Source organism: Pan troglodytes, chromosome 1 (genome assembly GCF_028858775.2).
Source record: "Pan troglodytes isolate AG18354 chromosome 1, NHGRI_mPanTro3-v2.0_pri, whole genome shotgun sequence".
Taxonomy (NCBI): Eukaryota; Metazoa; Chordata; class Mammalia; order Primates; family Hominidae; genus Pan; species Pan troglodytes.
Genome location: NC_072398.2, coordinates 210,769,702 through 210,793,622, shown reverse-complemented (window position 1 = coordinate 210,793,622; position 23,921 = coordinate 210,769,702). Strand labels below are relative to the sequence as shown.

Below are 23,921 nucleotides of genomic sequence, written 5' to 3'. Positions count from 1 at the left end.
ACTAGAAAGAAAAGACTACTTGGGAGATTGCCCTGAAATAAGACCTCCCCTTTCTCCTTCCCAGGAGGATATCTGTGCCTCAAGCTATCAGCAGTTATACAAGACCACAAACCCAAGTAGCAAGGAGGAAAACAGACCCTGGAATGAGAAGCCGCCTCCTGCTCGTTTAGCACTTAAGAGTTTTCGAAGGCATCACCTGGTGAATCTGCGGCACACACAGCGAGACTCAGTTCCTTGCTTGAGATCACACAACCTTCCATCAGTAAATCTAAGACTCGACCCCTTGTCTGACTCCACTTCTGGTGTCATTTTCTTTACATCACAGCACTGCCCAGATGTAACTGTGGGGAACAGTATATGCCACCCGAAAATATGAAGGATGGTTGAGCTGAAAGCAATAAGAAGCAGCAGGCCAGGCACGATGGCTCAAACCTATAATCCCAGCACTTTGGGAGGCTGAGGCAGGAGGATCAACTGAGCCCAGGAGTTTGAGACCAGTCTGGGCAACATAGGGAGACCCTATCTCTATAAAAAAATAAAATAAAAATAAAAATATTAATTAGCCAGGCATGCAAGACAATCCTAAGCAAAAAGAGCAAAGCTGGAGGCATCTCATTACCTGACTTCAAGCTATACTACAAGGCTACAGTAACCAAAACAGCATGGTACCCATTACAAGAACAGACATATAGACCAAAGGAACAGAATAGAGAACTCAGAAATAAGACCACACACCTAAAACCATCTGATCTTTGACAAACCTGACAAAAACAAGCAATGGGGAAAAGATTCCCTATTTAATAAATGGTGCTGGCAGAACTGGCTAGCCCTATATAAAAATTGAAACTGGACCCCTTCATTACACCATATACAAAAATTAACTCAAGATGGATTAAAGACTTAAATGTAAAACCCAAAACTATAAAAACCCTAGAAGTAAGTCTAGGCAATACCATTCAGGACATAGGCACAGGCAAAGATTTCATTATGAAAACACCAACAGCAATTGCAACAAAAGCAAAAATAGACAAATGGGATCTAATTAAACTGAAGAGCTTCTGCACAGCAAAAGACACTATCATCAGAGCGAACATACAGCCCACATAATAGGAGAAAATTTTTGCCATCTATCCATCTGACAAAGGTCTAATATCCAGAGTCTACAAGGAATTTAAACAAATTTACAGGAAAAAAATCAACCTCATTAAAAAGTGGGCAAAGGACATGAACAGACACTTCTCAAAAGAAGACATTCATGCAGCCAAGAAACATTTTTAAAAAGCTCAACATCACTGATCATTAGAGAATGCAAATCGAAACCAAAATGAGATACTGTCTCATGCCAGTCAGAATGGCTATTATTAAAAAGTCAAAAAACAACAGATGCTGGAGAGGTTGCAGAGAAAAAGGAGTATTTTTACACTGTTGGTGGGAGTGTAAATTAGTTCAACTATTGTGGAAGACAGTGTGGAGATTCCTGATAGACCTAAGGCCAAAATACCATTTGACCCAGCAACCCCATTACTGGGTATATACCCAAAGGAATATAAATCATTCTATTATAAAGATACATGCACGTGTACGTTCACTGCAGCACTATTCACAATAGGAAAGACATGGAATCAACCTAAATGCCCATCAATGATAGACTGAATAAAGAAAATGTGGTACATATATGCCACGGAATACTATGCAGCCATAAAAAGGAACGAGATCATATCATCTGCAGGGACATGGATGGAGTTGGTTGGAAGCCATTATCCTCAGCAAACTAATGCAGGGACAGAAAACCAAACACCACATGTTCTCACTTATATGTGGGAGCTGAACAATGAGGTCACATAGCCACAAGGAGGGAAACAACACATACCACGGCCTGTCAGAGGGTGGGGTGTGGGGAGAGGGAGAACATCAGGAAGAATAGCTAATGGATGCTGGCCTTAATACCTAGGTGATGGGATGATCTGGGCAGCAAACCACCATGGCACACATTTACCTATGTAACAAACCTGCACATCCTGCACATGTAATTAAAAGTTTAAAACAAAACTTTTTTAAAACTTAAAAAGTTTAAAACTTAAAAGTTTAAAAAAAAAATGGAAAAAGAAATAAGCCAGGCATGATGGTACGCACCTGTGATTTGCAAGGCTGAGATGGGAGGTTTGCTTAAGCAAGGTGGAGGCTGCAGTGAGCTGTGATGACGCCACTGCACTCCAGCCTGAGCAACAGAGTGAGACCCTGTCTTAAAAAAAAAAAAAAGAAGAAAAAGAAAAGCAGATACAGGAAAACTCTCGGCAAACTCTCAGCCCTCCCTCTATTGGCCTAAAAGCAGAACATAGATTTACAAAGACAAAAGGTATCCTGACCCCCTTCTACCAGGAAGGACAAAGGTTAACTATTGAAGACAACTATAGATGCCTATCACCTGGAGGTGATACCAGAGGGATGGGGACTAATGAGCTTTACTAACCTTGATCTGCCAGCTGTTACCTTCCCCCAAGTTGCTGCCCCTCGAGACTCAAAGTTCTTTTCCTGTGTCTTGTGACTTCTCCAGAAATTGACTGTTCTTTATTGAAGATATTCTATGAGCTGGAATTCAAACCAGCTCTCCGAGAACTACTCATCCCCTGGCTGTCTCCCATATGGATATGAAATATCCATGTTAATAAACTTTGGTTTGTTTTCTCTTGTTAAGCTGTCTTTTGTAACAGCAGTTCTTTCCAAGAACCTATAAGGGTTGAAGAAAAGCTTCTACAAAATATACCAACAGCGATGCTCATAATAAAATAGCATAGGGTCTGTTCTCAGGGAGTGTACTGGCACAAAACCGAACAGTCAGAAACAGGGGCTGGTTTGTGCAGTTCCTAGTCAAAGAGTCACAGAAAAGGAGGGCTCCCATGGCCTGGGTGGGCAGGAATGCTCCCAGAGGATGGGGGGCTTTTTCTGGGAGCCTTAGAGGATAAGTAGGGTTTGGATAAGTTGTGGGGTACAGAGGCATTCTACACAGGGAGACATTATGAGCAAAAGGGCAGAGACCAGAAGGAACTCGGTGTGGTGGGAGTGGGGTAGGGAGGTGGGCATGAGTAGACTGGATGGGAGATTGTCTGTTTGGCAGAAAGGGAGATAAATGAGGTTGGGTGGAACAGATTGCCTGGACCATAAACAGGAGGCCCAGGAGACACAACTGTGAGCTTCTTACCATGCTTAGGCCCAAGGTGGTGCAGGCCATTCAGCAGGTACTTAACATCTTTCTGGATGGATTGATGGATGGATGGATGGATGGATGGACGGACAGATCTCTAGTCATGTATGAATACATGAATAGAGTGAATGAATACATGAATAGAATACATTAATAAATAGTACATGGTGGGAAAAGTGAGTATTACAAAAGGGGATCTGTGCTGAGAACCGGGAGTCTGAAGTTCAGGTCCTTGCCCTGCCACTAACCAACCATCGGAGGGACACTTCTGGGCCTCAGTTTCCTCATCTGTAAAGCCCTGGTGATTCTCGAGAGTTCTTCACACTTCTTTGTAGACAGACGCCGGGGCTCAGGCAAGAAAGCCTACGCTAATAAGCAGCCCCAGGGGAAGCCAGCAGCAGGGGCCCTTCCCTCCTGGCTAAGAAAACTGCCACTGGGGAGAAGAGGAGGAGAGCCCAGGCCTAGCTCTGAATGTACCTGATGTCACTTCCCCTCCCTGGTCCACAGTTCCAGCAGATTCACTCCAGCATTTTAGGATTCTGCGAGATTTGTGTGAGGGGCCTGATTTATAGGAGAGAGGAGGCCAGCCTTGCCCCTCCCTTACCCCACTTAGGATGGTAAAGCAACTTGGGAAAAGCATTTATTCTCAGCTCCTGGAATTACCCTTCACTTTCCTGGCAGATAAATGGGGCAAAACAGAAGATGCAGTTACATTAAATGGAGCGAGGCAGGTGGAAGTTTATAAGATTTGAATACACTTTTTGGCTGCTTTTGAATATTCATTTGCCCAAGGGAGAATTGGGCAGCCAGAATCTATGGGTCTAAAGGAGGTTATTTAAGGTTGGGGGGAAGGGTTGGCAGGAATCCCTGTTCATCAGACTCTCAGGAGCTAATTGCAATTCTTCACCAGCTAAAATGTCACAGGCTCAGAGTAAATTCTGGGAGTTGATACACCTCATGGTTACTGTTGCCATAGCAACTGCCTCCCTGTAACCATGTGTACCAGCAGATCACAGCTGACAAGACAAGCCCAAGGAGGTGAATGATGGGGAGCCAGCCCAGGACTCCAGCAGGCCCCCAAGAGTTCCAAAATATGTCTCAGAAAGCTAGAATACACTCTGGGCTTCCCAAACATCCTTGAGAATTCTGAAACAAGAGCCCAGAGTGCTGGAACAAGCTGGAATTCCAAAATCTGTCCTCAAATTCCAGAATACTTTCCCCAAGGTCCAGAACACACCCCAGAGATCCAAAGACTCCCCTCCATTCCTGTCAGTCTCTCCAGGCATGCACCTCCAAATCCTAAAGCATACCCCTGGATAGCTAGAGCAGGCCCTTAAATTATTCTCTCCCTCTTGAATTGATTCTTCCTGGGAACTGGCTTTCTGTCTGAACTGCAAGGATTAAGGAGCACTCAGGGCTTGTGTTAGAGAAGACAGTCGGAGCGGGGGATGACCTGCGGAGTGAGCAGATGAAGGCCTTGTCCTGATCCCTTGGAAACGCAGAGCATCACAGACGTGCCTCATCACATGCCAGGCCTCAGAGTCAAGGGTGGCTCCCCTGGCCCAGGTATCCCTGCTGCACTCCATGCTGTGTCTTATTCTCTGCAGTGGGGATGACTCGCCCCTGACTCATCCCTGCTCTCTGCCAAGGCTCCTGTGTGACCATTAGCACATCGATCCTGGGGCCCTTGGGAGGGGGTGAAATCGGAGGACCTCCTGGCCCTCAGAGAAAGCTCCTCTTTACCCAAGCAGCCTGAGGTGGGATGTGGCTGAGTTGGGAAGCCTCACCCTCCCTGCCTGGCACTGGGGGAGCTTCCTGTCTGCAAGTTGACCCTTCCCCAATCATCCCTGATGACACAGTCACTCAGCAACTCCTGAACAAGGGCACCATCTCCCCAGATGGGTAGGAAACCTCAGCACTATCTTAGACTCTTCTCTCTTCCTTCCCCACCACATTAATTCGCTGCCCAGTTGGCTCCATTCTTTGTTTCTTTCTCGCCTGGATCGCATCCCTCCCACCATCCCCACTGCCTCGGTCCAGGCCTTGTTATTACTTAGCCTCCACTCCTGCCCTCTCCACCTCATTGGCCAAATGCAAGGCCCTGGTGACTTCACTGCTCTGCCCAAAGCATCAGTGCCTGCTCCCACGTGCTGCCCATCAGGTTCAACCATCTCACCAAGAATTCAAGGCCCCCGATATCTGGCTTTGTCCAAAACTCAATTTCTCCCAAATCCTGACGGTTGTGTGAAATAGCCCCAAATTCCTGCCCTCCCAAACCTTTGCTTCTTCTCTCTTCCTCCTCAAGGGCTCTTTGCACCATCTCTAAATCTCCAAACCAGTTTAGGGGCCACCTCCTTGGAGACTACTGAAGCCATTACTGACCTTGCCCTTCTCTGAAACCCCAGAACTTCTTGTCTGTGCCACTGTTTTTAGAGTTAGCTATGGGTTCTCAGAGCTGCAAGGAGTCTTAGAGGTAATTAAGTCCAGTGTTGTTGTTTTTTTAATTTCTACTTTTATTTAGATTCAAGGGGTACATGTGCAGGTTCATTATATGAGTATATTGTGTGACGCTGAGGTATGGGGTATGATTGATCCCGTCACCCAGATAGTGAGCATGGTTACCCAAAAGGTAGTTTCTCAATCCAGTGGTTTTCAAACTTGGCTTTGTGACACCCTGAGAAGCGTGGGGCCTTAAAGACTGTAGGAGGAGGGTGGTCCTGAGGGGTGGTCCAGTCAGCAGGGACACAGCCCTCTACACCTGCTCCAACTCAGAGCAGCCTCACCTTGATCTGTCTTAGACGGGCCATTCATTCATTCATGCATGCATCCATTCATCAGCTGTTTACTGAGCACCTTCACTGTATCAGCTTCTATCAATAAGACAGTGAATAAAGAAACTAAACCTGTAGCCTCATGAAACTTGCAAGCTACCAGGGAAAACAGACAAGAAACATATTAACAAATAAAGACACAAGAAAATGTCAAAAAGTGGTAATTGCTGACGACACAGTAGGATGGGAGTAAGATCCAGAATGCCGTGGAGTGCTCAGGGTATCATTAGATGGTTTGGCCGGGGAACGCTCCCTGAAAAAGTAACATCAGAGCTGACCCCTGGATGGCAAGATGAGGGCCAGCGATGCACAGTGTGTTCTAGGGGAAGGATAATCATGACAAAGAAAAGACCAGTGCAGAAGCCCCAAGGCAGAAACAAGCCTGTCATCTTTAAAATCACAGAGGGCAGAGAGCAGTGGCAGAGCTGTCCAAGATGAGACTTTTGTAGCCAATTCCACTTGGAGAATTGGATTTTTCTGCCAAAAAAAATAGATAGACAGACAGACATATAGACAGAACCCACTGACCTAGTCTAATCCTGCCACTTCACAGAGGAAAAACGAAGATCCAATGTGTCCAAGGATTGTCCAAGGTCCAACTAAGAGCTGGTGGCGAGCTGGGACCAGTGCCCAGGTCTCAGGATGCTGCCCGGGCACCATCTGTCACTCCTTGTGAGTGGGTCACCCAGGGCAGGCCTCCCTGGCCTTTGACTTTCCCAGCCACTTGGCCAGCCCTGCTCTTGATGCCAACCGCACCCTACCCTGCACACAGGTGAGAAGTGTGAATGAGACAATGTCTCCCTGGCCAGCCGAGCTCCAGGGAGCAAGCAAGAGACAAATAAAAGGCTTTATTGGATTTGTTAAACATGCATCCTGTGGCCAAGGGCCTCCTGGCACCAGACGGCATCACAGAGGGAAAAAAGAAAAGCGGATGATGAAATTAAAAGGCATTTCATTTCCAGAGCCAAGGCTGACATGCACAAATCCAGAATGTGTCTCTCCCTGGCTTCTCACCCACCTGTCCTCCTGTGTCCCCAGCCTCTTTCTGATGCAGCCACTCTGGCCGGGGTCACAGCTCACACCATGACACGGGGCCTCCCGCACAGCCATCTTGAGGCATCTGACCCAGGAATCAAAGACCCAGAAGGGATTCTGGGGAAAGAGGGAAACGCGAGAAGTGCCTGAGAGGTCATGGAGTCCATCCCCCTGTCCCTGGCATGATCTGAACTTGCTAACCTCTTCCACATAAGAGCGCAGGCCCCAACCCAGGAGAAGGCAGCTCAGGCTAAGGCCAGAGAAGGGGCCAGAGGGGTGAACAGGGAGAAGACAGACAGTCCGGGTCCATGGCCCAGCTCTGCCACTGGCCGGCTCTACAATATTGGCAATTCACTGTACCTCTGTGAGCCTCAGTTGCCTCTGCTGCAAAAGAAGAAATGCCCATGGTGAGGATGAAATGAGGTATTTTGGTGTAAAGCTCCTGGCATGTAGAGGGCACCAACAAGTATTGGTTTTAGAGGCATCTGGAGCCCCAGTTTTCTATGTGACCTCCACTGAGATGGGAGAAAGATCTCTGGTTTTTAACTCCCCCCAATACTCCATCAGACTCACCACAGTTTCCCCAGAGTCTCTGATCAGGGCAAACTATTTGTGTCTAATTACATTAAATTGCATAATATTTTCACTGCTTTCCCAAGAGACTTACCTGATTTCTCTCTGTTCATTTCTGTGTGTGTGTGCATGTATGTGTGTGTGTATGTGTGTGTGTGCATGCATAGACACATTTTGTTAAATGGATGTTCCTAAGGCCAAGGTTACACTCCTCCTGTCTGTGCTGCCCTCAAGAAAGAATCTATGGGGATTGCCAAGCAACCTAAGGAAATGAGGTGGTTTGTAGATTTCTTTAGAGGAAGTCATGTCATGCTGGCCCTTTTCAGTGGTTTTTCCAATAAACATCTTTTGAGCACTTCATGTGTGCAAGGCAATGTCTTTATTAATATATTTTGTTCACAAAAGTGAACAAAAGAGCCCCTCTTTCTTTCCTGTTGGAGCCTACATGTCAGGGCTCTGGAACTGGATGATTAAGAAGACCTGTAATCTGTCAAATGACCCAGTTCAAAAGGTCCTGATAAATGAACCCACGTCAGCCTGAGGAGGTCTCTGACAGCATGCCGTGGGATTCTGTCTTTGGGATTTCTCATCAAGTACACAACAGTTGAGGAATCCTGGAGACAAGCAAGTTCAGGGCATTCGTGCACAAATGTTACAGGACACCTGCTCTGTGCCAGGCACTGGGGACACAGCTGTGAACAAGACAAACCAAAATCTCTGTCCTCATGGGGCTTACATTCTAGTTAAGAAAGACAGACAGTCAATCAAGAAATAAGTTAAGTAAAGAAAATGTTCAGAGGCTGGTAAGTGCTATGGAAAAAATAAGGGGTTGGGAGTGCTAGAGAGTACTGGGAGACAAGGGTTAAGATTTTAAAGAAAATGATCAAGGAAGGCTTTGCTGAGAAGACGACATTTCAGTAAAGGCCCAAGGGAGGAGAAACAAACCAATCAAACCACCTGGATGATACAGAACATTCTGAACAAAGGGGAAGCAGGTGCAAAGGCCCTGGGGCAGCAATGCACCTGGCATGTATGCATGTATGTAAACAGCATCTTTTTACATGCAAGTATCTTAGTGGCCTGATTGATCTGAAAGAAATAAACAGAGAGAAATCAGGTGATGCCCTCGGGGAAAGCAGTAAAAATATAATGCAATTTAATGTAATTAGACACAAATTGTTGGCTCCAATCAGCCAGTGTGGCTGCAGCAGAGTGACCAAGGAGAGATGGGCAGGAAATGAGATCAGAGGGGAGACAAAGAGGGGACCATTGCAGGAATCCAGGTGGACAATGAGAGTGCTTAGCCCAGGGCAGACATACAGTATAGTGGTTAAACATGGGCCCTACAGCCAGGTTGCTGGGATCAAGATTCACCACCTATATCAACTTGGACAAGTGACTTTGACTTTTCATTCCTCAGTTTCCGCAACTGTGAAATGGACATGGTAAGAGTATCTTCCTCCAAAGGTGGTTGTCAGGGTTAAATGAGCTAAGGCCTATAATAGGATTTGGTGCATGTTAAGTACTTAAATGTTAGAACTTCAACTTTACAGTGGAGAGAACTGGCAAACACCACCTTCACCAAGCAGTCAAGGTCGACATCACCAGTGATGTCGTGTGATATCGTGCACTTCCAATACCATATGAGATGGCACTTTACCCCTTTGACGCGCTTTCCAACAGCCCATAAGCCCAATCTAGTTAGGAGAAAACATCAGACATCCCCAAACTGAGGGACATTCTACAAAACACCTGGCCCAATACTCCTCAAAACTGTCGAGGTCATGAAAACCAAGGAAAGACTGAAAAACTGTCACAGATTAGGAGACACTAAGGAGACGTGAAGACTAAATGTGATGTGGAATCCTGGGTTGGATCTTGGAGCAGAAAACATCAGTGGAAAACTGGAAAAATCCAAATAATGGAATTTAGTTAATGGTGATGTACCAATGTTGGTTTCTTAGTCTGAACAAATGTACTGTGGTCATGTACGATGTTAACAATAGGGGAAACTTGGTGGCAGGGATGAGGATGGGAGGTTCGTGTGTATTAAACTCCCCCAAGGCCCAAAATGGTATCTTTATATTATTCATTCAACAAATATGTAAATTCCACTCAATCTACAGGATCCCAAGGGGAGAAACAAGAACCAAGCAAGAAAGCAAGGACTGGAAAGGAGGAGGAGTTTTCTTTTTTTCTTTTTCTGAGATGGAGTCTCACTCTGTCACCCGGGCTGGAATGCAGTGGTGCGATCTCGGCTCACTGCAAGCTCCGCCTCCTGGGTTCAAGCCATTCTCCTGCCTCAGCCTCCGAAGTAGCTGGAACTACAGGTGCCTGCCACCACACCCAGCTAATTTTTATATTTTCAGTAGAGACAGGGTTTCACCACGTTTGTCAGACTGGTCTCAAATTCCCAACCTCAAGTGGGAGGTTCGGCCCCCCCAAAGTGCTGGGATTACAGGCTTGAGCCACCGTGCCCAGCGAGGAGGAGTTTTCTAATAATGTTATCTATCCCTGAAAATGATGACTTCTCCACTACAGGAAGGGCTCAAACAGGAGCCAGAAGAACACTTTGCCATGGAGACCAGACTCTAGCGTTCCAAAAAGAAGGCTGCAAAAAAGCCTCGGCATTCTAGTCTCCACCTTCTCATCTGAATCTCCAGTAGGTCTCCAAGCCTGAGCCCAACCACCACTGGCTTGGCCCAGCTCACACTCTCCCTTCCTGCCCCTGACAAAAGCTGCAGCTGGCAGAAGTGAGCTGTTCAAATCTTTTACTGTTGACACAACCACACATCACCACAGGTCATCACTGTCAGTCATTCAGCAAACCTTCACTCAATATGGCAGAGGGTCACAGAGTTCAGAACACAAGCCTTAGAGAGGCCACCTCTCAGCTGTGCCACCTCTAACTATGTGACCGTGACCGGAGCCCTTTACCTCTCTCAGCCTGCTTCTTCATTCAAAAACAGGGATAATAATAGAACCTACCTCAGGGTTGATGTAAGTGCTCACTAAAAGATAACTATTAATATTATCATTATACTTATGCGGCAGGCACTATGCTGGATGCAAGCAGGGCACGAAGTTGAATAAATCTAACTCTAACATCCTCTTGGAGGGAAGTCAGGTATTGAACAATTAATTACAATGCAGGAGATAAGTACTATCGGGGTATCTATCAGAGCACCCACTCCAGGCCTCCAGCCCCAAATCTCAAGATTTCAAGGAAGGAACTGAGGGGGCTCCTCCCACCTTGACTTTAGCTGGAGCTGACAATCTGCCAAAGAGGACTGGCATTGGAAATCAATGTGCCTTGATTACAGAAAACTCTTTCTGACTTTCTAAAGACACACCAAACAGACAGACTTCCCCTAAATCCTCAGAGCAGAGCCCCGATCAGCCCTCCTCTTCCCCCGACAGCCCTGCCCCATCACCCCGCCAGCCCTTGCCTTCTGCCGTATCTCTTTCCTGCAGGTACCCCAGGCGCTGCTCTTCACTTGATGCCTACTGCCCCGTGTTTGCACCAAGGAGGCCTCAGTTGCCCCAGTGATGACTGTCCCCAGCTTGGCCAGCAGGCAAGGACACGATGTGTCAAGGCCAGGCTGTTTAGAGGCCAACACTGAGTGCAGATAGGCCAGTCCCTTAATGGCAGAGGACTAAGCTGGTGGACCAGGAACTCATTATCCAGCTGCCCAGGGCAATAGAAGGAATTCAAACGGAAGCACCCACTGCTGGGGGAGCACAGAGGGAGTGGGCCAGGGCTGGGGAGGCCTGGCTCAGAGTCACAGCCATTTTTGTTGCATGCCTACTCTGCACCGGGCACTGTGCAAATGGTCACACCCATTAACTCATTGTGTCCTCATGGAAAGGGGGACTGTTTTTCTCTCCATTATTTAGATAAGCAGATTGAGACCCACAGCATGGAGGAGCTTCTGCAGGTCCCACAGCTGGTGGATGGCAGAGCTTGATTCCCCATTCAAGCCCACACACAAGCCACTCCCCTGGCCTGTATCATCTGCTCCTCTAGGGCCTCCTGGGCCGCAGGCCTTGCATGGGCTCTTGGGACACTGAGCTGAACAAGACACAGTCCCTGTCCTGGAAAAGTTCACAGTTAAAGGTGGACAGAGAGCAGCGGCCATTTGCAAGAAACCTGATGGAAACCTGATTGACAGAAGTGTCCCTGATGGAAGGACACTCACGACTCTGACACAGCATGCAAGCAGCAGCTGACTGTGCCCTGGTCCTGGGGAACTGCCCTGAGGTGCATCCTGGAGCTGGATCTTGCAGGACTTTCTCAAGGGACTGCCCTTCCAGCAAGGGGAACCTTAGGAGCAAGGGCCACCTGAGGCCAGGTTCTGTTCTAACTTCTGACCCCAAGTCAGGGAACTGGGTCTTATTCCTTGGGCCTTGGAAAGGTCCTTCTTTTAGCATCCTGGGCAGCAGCCAGGGCTTTGGAGTCAGACAAGCCAAGGCCAAATCCCCCCTCTCCCACTTTCTAGCTGTGCAATCTTAATCCTCAAGACAACAATAATAATGCATGGATGGAAACATGGATGAATTGATTAATTAAGGGGAGGGCTGGTAGATCCAGAGTTCCTGGCTGGAACCGGGTCAGTTCCAGAACCTGGACCAAGGTCAAGCAATCATTCATTCATGCCTGCAGGCAACACATATTTGTTGAGCACCTACTATGTGCGTGCCAAGCACTATTCTAGGTGCTGGGGATACCACAGAGAACAAAATATATGTGTAATGCCCATAGTTGCTACAGAGAAAAATGAAGTAGGATAAGGAAGGTAGGGGGGCCCCAGAGTGAGGAAGGCTTTACTTTTAGATGGAAGGGTCAAGGATGCATCACAAGTGTCCTGAAGGAGACGAGGAAGTGAGCCCCAAAGATACCTGGAGGAAGAGTGTCCCATTTAAAGAGGAGAGTGGGGAATCTTCCCTGTGTGCAATGAGGTGGCCAGAAGGCCAGTGTGTCTGGGAAGGTGGTAGAGCTGGATCACACAGGCCTTGGTCTTCACTGGGATTTGGACTCTCATTCAGAGTAAAACGGGAGCCACAGGGGAGCTTTAGGAAGAGGAGTGACAGAGTATGACAGGTAGAACATGGTGCTGTGCTAAATACAAAGAGAGAAAGAGGGAGGTCAGTGAGTGAGGAGGCTATTGTGACGTCCAGGTGAGAGACAATGGAGACTTGGTCCTGAATGGTCACAGTGGAAGTGGTGAATTCTGAATAGATTTTGAAGGTAGAGCTCACTACATTTGCTGAGCGATTGAATGTGAGGTATAAAAGAAAGAGAAGAGTCAAGGATGGCACCAGAGTTTTGACCTGAGCAACTGGAAGCATGGAGCTGCCATGCTAGGATGGGGAAGTCAGTGAGAAGAGAGGATGTCCATATAAAGATGGCAGCTTGCACACGCACAGCCACTGCAATGCTAAAGTCATCCCTTGGGTGCTCCAATATCAGTGATGAGATTTCTTTAAATGTCTGAGGGAATGAACCCACAGGATGGGAGAACAGGAGAGGGGACAATAACAATGAAATTTCAGGAGCTGGAAAATAAATGAATGATTGAGAAAAATGCATCAGAAAAAAAGTCCCCCAAAGGCTCAGGGTTTGGCAGCACCAGTTACCTCTGGAAGCTGAGGTGAAGGAGAAGTTACAACAAAGAGGAGCCTTCGAAAGGCTGTTTCAGAAGCTGTCATTGTCCCAGACTAGACACCTCTAGACTGGGGGACACCGGGCTCAGTGCATGCAGTGGCACTCTATTGATGACACAGAGTTTCCATGAAAATGAGCAGTCTGGATGCCAAGACCCCAACTATGACAAACCACTCTGCTCTTGGGACACTGACGGCCAGACTTATACCCTCCAGACAGACGATTGGAAGAGTCTCCTCTGGGGAGCATGATGGACCAAGGAGAAAATATTGTACCTAGAGAAACCCTAGAGATATCAACATGGAAGTTTCTCCAATTAAACAGCCCAGTCACACCATCCTACAAGGAAGCCCACAGCCCACAAGACCCACTCATGTACTCAGAGCTTCTAATCAGCTCATGCTTTCCTATTTTAAAATACATGCAAGATAACTGAGGTTTACTAGACATCAGAAGAAAGCCTCTAATCTGAAAGATAAAGAACAAAACACAGAGAAAACACCAACTTGAGGATAACAGAGAATAGCAAGGAGAGGGGGGAGAAAACCTCCTTAATATCATCAGAGAGACAACAAAAGACATGCATGAAATTGAAATAGGATTCTCATAAAAAATAGGAAGAGAACAAAATAAAAGAGCTTTTAAAAATGAAAATACAATGGCAGAAATTAAAAAGGGAAAGTTGGAAGACAGGGTTGAGCTCTTCTAGAGTGACAGATGCAGAAAATGGAAGAGAAGTGTTTTAAAATTAGGATTTGTCCAGGAGTTTCATCTTCTAAAAAGAATTTTTAAAAAGTAGAGTGGAGGGAATCATCAATAAAATCATTCAAGAAAATTTCACAGACCCAAGGAACAGCTTTCTAGATTTCAAGAACTCACAGAGGGCCCAGCACAGTAAGTGAAAACAGACACATTATTGTCTATTTTCATTATTAAATAGACACACCAAGGCACATTATTGTGAATTGTCACTACCCTGGAAACTAAGAGAAGATTCTCTACTTCCACATTTAAAAGATTAGGAATACAGAACAGCTTCCTTCTGATAGCAATACTGAAAGCCAGAAGGTAATAGAGTAAAGCCTTCAAATTCTGAAGGAAAATAATTTCCAGGCCAGAATTCTATACCTAGCCTAAAAGCCCGTCAAGGATAGGGATAGAAGAAAGACATTTTCAGATGTGCAAAGTCTCAAAAAACCAACATTCCATGTATCTTTTCTCAGGAAGTACTGGAGGATATGCTCCACCAAAACAAGGGAATAAAACAAGAAAGAGGAAGATATGATATACTGGAAACTGAACATCCAACACAAAAGAGAGATGGAGGAACCCTCCAGGTTGACAGTAAAGAGAGAGCCTAGGATGACACCTGTGTGCTAGGTGTAAAAAGCAACCAGTCCAGCCTTAAGCAGGTCACAAGGCTCTGGAAGATTTCATCAGGAGGATGAAATTGATAAAAAACCTGATGCATCTAATTGTCTTGAGAGAAAATGTACACTATTGGTCAGGAGTTTGGCATACTTAATTTGTTACAAGTACAAGCAAACAAATATATCTTTTTAAAAAGGCAACTAGTAACTCCAGGGAAAACAAAAACTTGCACAAAGAAAAAAAAAGAAATCATAGCATTGCTGGGAGGATAGGAGAATGGAGAGAGCAAGTTAAGGACTGGGAAGGAGAGCAAAGAGAGCTAAATCATCATCTTCCCCAGTGCAAAGTCAAACAGCTAGAGTTCCGCTTCTGTCATGGAAATGTGAGGCTCTCTGCAGATTTGTTCCCTTGTGAAACTGCTGGAAATTATTTTTAAAACACTATTTAAAGCCCCTGGAAATGGTCCTAAGAGCATACAGCAAATAAAGAAATGTTTGTTCAGGAAAACCTATGAAAACTCCATAAGAATAGCAAGAGTCTGTGACATTTGAACCATGATCCACTCTCTCCCTCTCTCATCCCATCACAGCACTATAAAAACTCCACTGCAGATAGGTGCAGCCCGTAACACGGGGCTCCTTCTCTCCTTAACTCCAAGTTGGAAGCCTACAGTATCTTCTCAGGAAGAACAGGACATAAGCATTTCTCATCCTGTCCAAGCTTACTGTTGCAGATGTTAAGTTTTATGTGAGTACAGCTGAGAGATAGGGGATCCCTTCTTCTTCCCAGCCCTCACCAGTGAGATGGCCACTCTAACTTGGGTGTGGCAAGCTGACAAATCCTGGGTCCCCAGCTACTCTCACCCTGGCTCATTCATAAAGCAGAGGTTCCACACCAGGAGAGGCAAGCTGAGAAGACCAGAGGTTACAGCCAGCCCCCACTCCAGCAAGCACCCAACTCCTAAAGTAAGGGTCTTACTGAGAGAAAAGCATGCCACTGTCCCCATCCCTAGCTCCAGATATTTCACCCATGGGGAGAGACAGACCATGAAACAGAGAGTTCTGAAGCTTGTCTCAAAAGAACTGACTTCATTTGCAACAGCATGTGGGGAAGTTAAAGTCTAAGGGCACTCTCAAAAACAATAGAGGTTGTGGTGAAAACAATTCAGAGGAGACTGGTAGATCCATCCATTTGAGATATAAGCTAGACCACTGACTAGTTTGCCAGAAAGAACTAGAGAATGAGAGAGCTAACAAGAGCCCTCCTGGGGTCAGAGCAGATCTCAAACAATGACCTCAAAAACTACACCTGCAAAGGAGGTCAGAATTGGTACAATATATTATTTTAAGTGTCCAATTTCCAATGAATAAATTATGAGGCATGCATAGAAGCAAGAAAGTTTGACACGCATGAAAAAAAATTAGGCAACAGAAGCTGCCTGTGAGGATGACCATATGTCAGATGTAATAGAGAAAGAATTCAAAGTAGTCATTATAAATATTTTCAAAGAGCTGAAGAAAACCATGCTTAAAGAAGTAAAGGAAGGTATGGTAACAATGCCTCATCAAATAGAGAATACAAATAAAGGGATGAAAATTATTTTTCTGAAATGGAAATTCTGGAGCTGAAAAGTACAATAACTGTAATGAAAAATTCACTGAAAGGGCTCGACAGTAGATTTGAACTGGCAAAAATAAAAATTAGCAAACTTGAAGGTAGATTGACAGAGATTATGTAATCTAAAGAACAGAAACAGAAGAAAAGAATGAAAAAAATGGGCAGAGTCTCAAAGAAGTGTGGAACATCATTAAGTGCATCAACATATGCATAATGGGAGTGCCAGAAAGAGAAGAGACAAAGAAAAGCACGAGGAAAGATTCAAAGAAATAATGTCAAAAAAACTTTGTGATTTGATTTTTTAAAACTTTAATGTACAGATTTATAAAACTCAAAAAAGCTCCAAGTAGAATTAATGCAAAGTAGTAAAAATGCTGAAAACCAAAAAGAAGGAAAGAATCTCAAAAGCGGCAAGAGAAAAAAAAAAAAAAAAAACAAGAATCATCACTTGCAAGGGAGCCAAATAAGATTAACAGCTGACTTCTTATTAGAAACAATGGAGGCCAGAGGCAGTGGGATAACATATTCAAAGTACTTAAAGATAACTCCCAACCAAGAATACTATATCCTTAAAAACTATCTCACCAAAAGGAAGGAGAAATAAAGACATTCCCAGTATTAATCTCATACCAAATCCAGACAAACATATCACAAAAAACTATATATCTTATGAATATAGATGCAAAATCCTCAACAAAATGCTAGCAAACCAAATCTAGCAGCGTATTCAAAGAATTATATACCATGACCAAGTGGGATTTATCCCAGGAATGCAAATTTGGTTAAACATGTGAAAATAAATTGATGTAATATGCCATATTGATAGATTTTTTAAATTACATAATTATCTCAATAAACACAGAAAAAGAATTTGACAGAATCCAACACTCTTTAGTGCTAAAAACACTCAACAAATTAGGAGTATTAGGGAACCTCCTCAACCTAATAATGGGCATCTATGAAAAACCCACAGCTAACATACTCACTGGTGAAATACTGGATGCTTTTCCCCTAAGATCAGGGACAAGACAAGACTATCCATGCTCACCACGAGCCAGGGAACTTAGGCAAGAAAAAGAAAGGAAGAAGTAAGATATAGTTATCAAAGAATGACATGATCATGTACATAGAAAATCCTAAGGGATCAGAATCCATTAAAACCTATTAAAACTAATGAACAAGTTCAGCAAGAGTAAACAAAAAAGATAATATACAAAAATCAATTGTATTTCTTTACATTTGCAGTAAACAATTTGAAAATAAAATTAAGAAAACAGTTCCACTGGCATTAGCACCAAAAAGAATAAAACATTTAGGAAAAGGTTAACTAAAGAAGTATGAAACTTTTACTTTAAAAAGCGCAAAATGTTGTTGACAAAAATTAAATAAGACCTAAATAGACCAGGCACAGTGGTACACACCTGTAATCCCAGCACTTTGGGAGGCAAAGGCAGGTGGAACACTTGAGCCCAGGAGTACAAGACCAGCCTGGGCAACATGGTGAAACCCCATCTCTACATAAAAAATACAAAAATGTAGCCAACATAGTGGTGCATGCCTGTAGTCTCTGTTACTCTGGAAGCTGAGGTAGGAGAATCACTTGAACCTGGGAAGTCAAGGCTGCAGTGAGCTGTGATTGCACCACTGCACTCCAGCCTGGACAACAAAGTGAGACCCTGTCTCAAAAAAAAAGGACCTAAAGAAGTCAAAAGATGTCCTATGTTCATGGATTACCAAACTCATATTGTTGATATAAGCATATTCCCCACACTGACCTATAGATTCAATGCAATGCCTATCAATGCAATCCCAATGGCATTTTTTGTAGAAATGAAAATTCCAATCCCAAAATTTATATATAATTGCAAGGAACACCAAATAGTCAAAACAATCTCGAAAAAGAAAAACAAAATTTGAGGAATCACATTTCCCAATTTTAAAACTTAATACAAAGCTGTAAAAGTCAAAACAGTGTAGTACTGGCATAAGGATAGACACATAGGTCAATGGAATAGAATTAAGGGTCCAGAAATAAAGCCATACAGCTATGGTCATTTGATTTTTGACAAGGATGCCAAGACCATTCAATGGAGAAAGAATAGTCTCATCAATAAATGATGCTGGGGAACTGGATAGCCTCATGAAAAAGAATCACGTTTGACCCTTAACTTACACCATACACAAAAAGTTAACTCAAAATGGATCAAAGATCTAAATGTAAGAGCCAAAATTATAAAGCTCTTAGAAGAAAACAAAGCGATAAATCTTCATGACCTTGGATTTGGCCATGGGTTCTTGTATGTGACACCAAAAGCACAAGCAACAAAAGAAAAAAATAGATAAGTTGAACTTCATCAAAATTTAAAACTTTTGTGCTTCCAAAGATACAATCGAGATAGTGAAAAAGAAAACCCACAAAATAGGAGAAAATGTTTGCAAATCATATGTCTGACAGGGGACTTTATAGAAGGAACTCTTACAAGTCATAATAAAAAGCCAAGTAATCCAAATTAAAAATGGGCAAAGGATCTGGATAGACATTTCTCCAAAGAAGATGTACCTATGGCTAAAAATACATGAAAATATAATCAGCATCATTAGCCATCAAATCGGAACCACATTAGATACCATTTCACACTCACTAGGATGGCTATAATCGAAAAGTCAGAATAACTTCACTGTTGGTAAGGATGTGGAGAAACTGGAACCCTCATATATTGCTGGTGGGAATGGAAAATGGTGCAACCATTGTAGAAAATGGCCTGGCAGTTCCTCAAAAGGTTAAACATAAAGTTACCCCATAACCCAGCATACCCAAGAGAAATAAAAGCATATGTCCACACAAAAACTTGCACACAAATGTTCATAGCAGCATCATTCACACTAACCAAAAGGTAGAAACAACCCAAACATCCATCAACTGATGAATGGATAAACAAATGGTGGTATATCCAGACAATGGAATATTATTCAGCCATGAAAATGAATAAAGAACTAATATGTACTATAACTTAGATAAACCTTGAGAAAACTGTGCTAAGTGAAAGCAACCAGTCACAAAACACCATGTACTATATGATCTGTTTACATTCAATGTCCAGAATAGGCAAATCTATAGAGACAGAAAGTAGATTAGCAGGTGCCAAGGGATGGGGACAAAGGCAGGAGATAATAGCTAAAGGGCACAGGCTTTCTTTTTGAGGTGATGAAAATGCTCTAACATTGATGTAGTGATGGTTAAATAACTCTGTGGATATACTAACACCCACTGAATTGTACCTGTTAAATGGGTGAATTGTATGATATGTGAATTATATCTCAATAAAGCTGACACAAAATAAGTTAATTAGCTAACCAAAAAAAAAAAAGAAAATTCAAGAAATAGTGAAACAAGCATGTCATTTAGAAACATGAATACAAATGTCAAAATAATCAGCTAAAAGAAGTCAAAGTGGTTTCCTCTCTGGCGGCGGGGGGGAAATGAGAGTGAGTTAATTTTATAATAAACCTCGTAGAACTGTGTTATTATTTAAACCGTGTGTGTATGACTTTTTGATAAAAATTACAACTTTTGGATTTATAAATAAAACCTTTAGTCTTAGGTTCTGAGCCACCCCATTGCAGAGCTTGGAGGCTGTAAGGAGGGTAGCTGGCCAGGTACCTTAAATTTGCTCTTGCAGAACTGAAAGCTTATACATTTGGCCAAGGGCCAGCCAGGTTCTGGCCCCAAAGAGAGGGAACAGGTGGGGCTATGGGGTTATTCCAAGGCTGTAGATCTTGCCTGATCCTACCCACTGCCTTGAAAATCTGGGCCTCTGTCTTAAAGGAGAATTATTCAGAGTACACAGTGGTCTAGAGGAAACAGGCCCACTGCTGGGGAAACTGTCAACTGATCTAAAATCCACTGGCCTACAATGAACACCTACTGTGTACCAGGCACCTCCACAGACATCCTCTTGTAATCATCTCAAGGACCCTGGGAGGCAGGTGTATTGATCCCCGTGCTACAGATGAGGAAACTGAGGCTCAGGGAGGTTTAGCAGCTTGCCTGGAGCCACAAAGCTAAAAAGATCCAGGTTAAGATCCCAAGTCTGGCCGTCCCCCAGTCCAGCACTCTATTCACTACAGAGCTTTCCAGTGCAGAGGAGGCAGGGAAGGGACTTGAGAAAGGGGAGCCCCTTCTCTGAGCAATAGAAAACATGTTTGAGCTCAGCTCATTCCAGGATGTGAGTCATAGTGAGAAGCCCAAGTTAATCACGAGACAATGAAGGCTCTAACTTGGAGAAATGACTCCACAGGCTCCATGGGAGCTGCAAGCAGTGGCTCAAAACAGGCAGGTCCGGCCCCACAGCGTTCCGCATCACTAGAGGATATCGTCCGTCACTGCTCCTCTGCGTTTGGGGCCATTCAGATGTAGAACCAGACTTCAAGACTACCCTTGGACCTCTGATGCCAGTTAGGGCCGCCCCACACCAAACTCCAGGTGAGAGTCAGCAGTGACTTTTTAATCTGGAAGGGACCTTAGCCACCATCTAGTCCACTATTCTTATCGCACAGATGGGAGATGAAAACCTCAAACAGAAAAGAGTTGCTCGGGGTCACACAGCGAGTGAATTCGCCACCAAGCCAGCTCTCCAACCAAAGCGTTCTGCACGCCGCCTTCCCCGCCTCCTCCTCCTGTTAGTGCCGGTGCCTTCCTGCTTCTCACTGCCACACCCCCAACCTGGACGCCCCCTGTTCTCTTCGTAGTCACACATGTCGCGTCATTACTTTCTCCTTATACACCCACGCCCAGCACCAGGAAAACTACAAATTAGCACTAAAGAGTGACCGCTGGTGGCTCATGCCTGTAATCCCAGCACTTTGGGAGGTCGAGGCGGGTGGATCACTTGAGGTCAGTAGTTTGAGACCAGCCTGGCCAACATGGTGAAACCCCGTATCTACTAAAAATACAAAAAATTAGCCGGGCGCGGTGGCACACCCCTGTAATCCCAGCTACTCAAGAGGTTGTGGCAGGAGAATCGCTTGAACCTGGAAGGTAGAGGTTGCAGTGAGCCGAGATCACACCACTGCACTCCACCCTGGGCGACAGAGTGAGACTCTGTCTCAAAAAAAAAAAAAAAAAAAAATTAGCCAAGCGCAGTGGTGGGCACCTGTAATCCCAGCTACTCAGGGGGGCTGAGGCAGGAGAATCGCTTGAACCCAGAAGGTGGAGGTTGCAGTGAGCCGAGATCACGCCACTGCACTCCAGCCTGGGCAACAGAGCAAGACTCCGTCTCAAAAAAAAAAGAGTGACTGCTGGGCCCTCACTTCTCCAGAATCTTTATATTTTAAAAGAATCTTAGAATCCCTCCTCCTCTCCCTCTCCCACTCTCTTTCCACAACACACAGGTACCTCGACGACCCCTGGGAAAGGCAATCATGGGTTCACATATATCATTAGGTTTGGATTCAGATAGGCAGACTTGGGGTCTATCTAATTCTAGGTCTGACATTTAGTAACTACATGACCTCAACTCATGTCACTCAACTTTTCTGAACCTCAGTTTTTTCATCTGTAAAGTGGGGACAAGAATACTCCCCTTTCAGGCTGGGCCCAGTGGCTCACACCTATAATCCCAGCACTTTGGGAGGCTGAGATGGGAATTTGAGATCAGCCTGGCCAACACAGCAAGACCCTGTCTCTATAAAAATAAAGAAAAATAAATATATATTTTTAAATACTCACCTTTCAAAGACGCGGCAAGGATGAAGGGAAGTTGATGGCTGTGGAGTCCTTTACACAGTACCCAGAGCAGAGTGAACCCCAGAAATGCTGAGGTAGACAGAGAGAAGGAGGGAGGAAGGGAGACCTACAGGCTTTTCTTTTTTCTACAACAGTCATAATTATTTCATGCACTAATCTTGTCTCTCCACTAGAGCTCCCTGATGCTGAAAACACAACTTCTGCTTCTGAACCCCTACCCCACCCAGCACAGGGTTTACATCATAGTGGGGACCCCAAAATCCTTTGTCTCCCTGCCTATTACAGAAAGACCAGCTTGATAGGGAAACCCACAGACCTGGATTGTGGCACCGGCAAACCTCCTCTCTGGCAAGGAGTTCAGAGCGGCTTTTCACAGGGTCCCTGGGAGGTAGTCAGGACCAGCTCCCCCTCATTTCACAGATGGGCAGACTGAGGGCCACGGCCTAGGCAGCAGTGCCAAAGACCCAGAGTCCTGACCATCAGCCCTCCCCCACCACCAGTGCTGCGAGGCCAGCTCAGCCTCCGGGTCCACTTAGGTCCTCCTCCTGTCCACATTCGAGCCCTGTGTTGTGATGGCACTGCTGGGATGCTCTCTTGATGCCTGCTTTATTTTTAGATGCTCTAAGACTGTTGGGGAAGAAGAAGAGACCCACTTTCCTGTTCAGAAACATTGTCATCACTTTGAAAACGCCTCCTCCGTCTGTCACAAAAAGGCAGCTGGGCCTTCCACTTTGCAGTGCCACAGCTCCAGAGCCATACACGCTCCCATATCCTCCAGGCAGCCTGGCCCCTGCCCGAGTACTCCCCAGTTTATCTCACACCCTGTTCCTTCACTCTCAACCCTCCACAAAACCCCTGGGGCCTGGGATCCATCCTATTCTCCCTCCCTCCACCCTGGCTTTGCATCTGCCCTTCCTTCAGCCTGGAAGCCCTTCCCTCTTGCCTCTCTCGTGGGAAAGAAGGAACCTATTCACCCTTCAGCTGCAGCTTAAATATCAGACCAAGACGATCCCCTGGTCTGCACCCAGAACTTCTCTTTTGTAACACAGTCCACATATTAGCAACTACTTAAGAATTTACAGGCTAGGCAAAGTGGCTCATGTCTATAATCTCAATACTTTGGGAGGCCAAGGTGGGAGGACTGCTCAAGCTCAGGAGTTCAAGACCAGTCTAGGCAATATAGTGAGACCCCATCTCTACCAAACATAGAAAATTAGCTGCACATGGTGGTGTGAGCCTGTCATCTCAGCTACTCGGGGGGCTGAGGTGGGAGGATCGCTTCAGCCTGGGAGGTCGAGGTTGCAGGGAGCCGTGATCACGCCACTGCACTCTAGCTTGGGCGACACAGCAAGACCCCATCTCAAAAACAAGAATTTGCTACTAATTTCTAAATTATCTTTCTCTTTTATATAATAATTTCATCCCTGTTAGGTTGAAAGATCCATGATGCTAAGCCCTGCTCCACCTTGATCCCCGCCATCCCCAGTGCCTAACAGAGCCCCTAGCACATTGGAGGTGCCCAATAAACATTTGTTGACTGACTGATTCACTTCTAAGGCCAAGGAATGCTCCCCCTTGAGCGTTGCGATCAGTTCCTGTACGTGATTCCATCCAGTCCTCACAACAGCCTCTGAGCAGGGAGTGGTTACCCCCCTTTCACAAAAGAGAAGACAAGCTTGGAGAGGTGAGGTGACCTGCTCAAGGTCACACTAGGTGTGAGGGTTGGGATGCAAATTCAGGTCCCACAGAAGCACCCTCCCCATCAAATCCCCTTCCCCTGAAGGCTGTTAGGAGAAGGTCATCGTGCCATCCATCCTCAGTCCTTGGGGACAGCCCAGACCTGCCCCAGGCTCCAAACAGGCTAGAATCAGCCCCGCTCTG

General features: G+C 45.2%; 1 protein-coding gene across 15 annotated transcripts in view; it reads right to left on the bottom strand.

Moving 5' to 3' along the window:
* The window catches only part of LOC104006591 (uncharacterized), a 107,259-nt gene that overhangs the window by 34,743 nt on the left and 48,595 nt on the right, over positions 1–23,921 (bottom strand). For 2 of the 15 annotated variants that reach the window (XR_010147916.1, XR_010147918.1), the window contains exons 1-2: positions 22,357–23,067; positions 22,023–22,109 (exon numbers count right to left, since the gene is read on the bottom strand). The exons of 1 other annotated variant lie outside the window; for it this stretch is intronic. The gene's annotated coding sequence lies outside the window, so the exon portion shown is untranslated. 12 more of the 15 variants (XR_008546906.2, XR_008546907.2, XR_010147917.1 and 9 more) reach the window with 11 other exon arrangements.